Source organism: Olea europaea, unplaced genomic scaffold (assembly GCF_002742605.1).
Source record: "Olea europaea var. sylvestris unplaced genomic scaffold, O_europaea_v1 scaffold63, whole genome shotgun sequence".
NCBI lineage: Eukaryota > Viridiplantae > Streptophyta > Magnoliopsida > Lamiales > Oleaceae > Olea > Olea europaea.
The window spans coordinates 860302-862070 of NW_019264660.1; positions in this window are offsets into that span (position 1 = coordinate 860302).

A 1769-nucleotide genomic window follows, 5' to 3' on the forward strand; every position below is an offset into this window, starting at 1 on the left:
TGAGAGGAATGATGCGAAGCATAGAGGTATTCGTATGGTGGCCAGACGTATTATTTGGAGGGTCTACCGCATGATCTCCTTTCTTCATATGGGAGGACTATTCCGAGTTGAGCTTTGGCGAGGAGATGTGACACTTGCACCTTTTTTTGGCATTTCTTTGACCCGTCCTCTCCCATCACCACCTATTATGGTTGTTTGGCGCACTCCACCAGTTGGATCCTACAAGATCAACACTGATGGATGCGTCAAAGATGGATTTGCAAGTGGTGGAGGCATCATTAGGGACCACGCAGGATACTGTATCAGGGCATTCTCAGCATCGTATGGCCCATGTTTCATTTTGGAGGCTGAACTCAGAGCCATACTAGATGGGCTTCTATTGGCCAGAGGACTTGGGATTTCAGCTGTCTGGCTCGAGGCAGATTCAACATTGGCTATTCATTGCATTACCAAAGGTGGAGGACCATGGTCGATTCAGGGTATTCTTAGACAGATCAGAGACCTCATCTATTTCGATAGAGACACGGTTTCACACATCTACAGAGAAGGCAACCAGGTTGCTGATTCTCTTGCTACAGAAGGCTGGAATCATCGGCGCTATCTAGAGTATGGACCACTAGAACTGCCTCGACATATTAGGGCGATAGTGCGGATCGACAGACATGGATTGCCCAGTTTCAGAGGTTCGTAATTTAGGCTATTCTTTATTGTATAGGGAAGTAGTACTTCCTCATTTATTGCTTTCATTTATTATATTCATTTGTTGCATCACTGCTTTTTGGAGGTCAGGTTCCTGCCCCCCTCCTTCCGTGTATTCTTGATTTTTATGAAATAAATATGGTTGGGGAACCCTTAACCCCCATCGACCTTCCTTGGTGGACCCTAAAAAGTCACTAAGGATGTGTGGATGTCTTTACCAAAAAAAAACCTTAAAATATTGTCTATTGAGAAGGATTTTTGGAAGCAAAAGGCCAGTTCACGTTGGGTATGTAAGGGAGATTACAATGCTCGATATTTCCATGAGATTTTTCAAGGTCGCCAAATCAGATCGCATATCAGGTCCATAAGGACACCGGCAAGGAAAGTTTTAGCTACTCCAACTGATATTCAGACTTCAGCTACGGCATTTTACCAGAACCTTCTATATGCTTCACAATAGGCTTCTAACGGAGGATGGTAATATGGAAGTTAAACGTCCTCCTTCGATTCATTAGGTTCGAAAGGCGGTCTTTACCATGGATGTTGACAGTATCGCAGGTCCAAATGATTTCTCAGCCTTATTCTTCCAGCATTGTTGGGATATTATTCAGGAGGATGTTCACAAGGCAGTATTAGATGTCTTTGATGGTGGTCATCTTCCTTAGGGTTTTTCTACTACTATTATATCATATGGTAAAACAGCCACCAAATCAGCATGGCAGCTAGTTCGTTCAGCTCGCCAATCTTAAAACTTGTATTGATTGCTGTGGAACACCATCTTTCCTACCACTATCTCATTCTTCTACTGGAGATTATGGCAGGATCTCATTTCGATAGATGTGGTTATTCAGAGGAAGATTGGGTGTCAGTTAGCTTCTCATTGTCAGTGCTGCTCTAATATTGAGACCATCAATCATGTCATCACTGACAGCATCATCTCCGTTCAGGTATAGCAGCACTTTGGGGTGATTTTTCATATGCCTATGAGATCGGGAGGGGGGTCAAACAGAGGTTCCAGAGATGGAGGTATTCTAGACAGTACGTTAGCAAAGGACACATTCGCATTATCA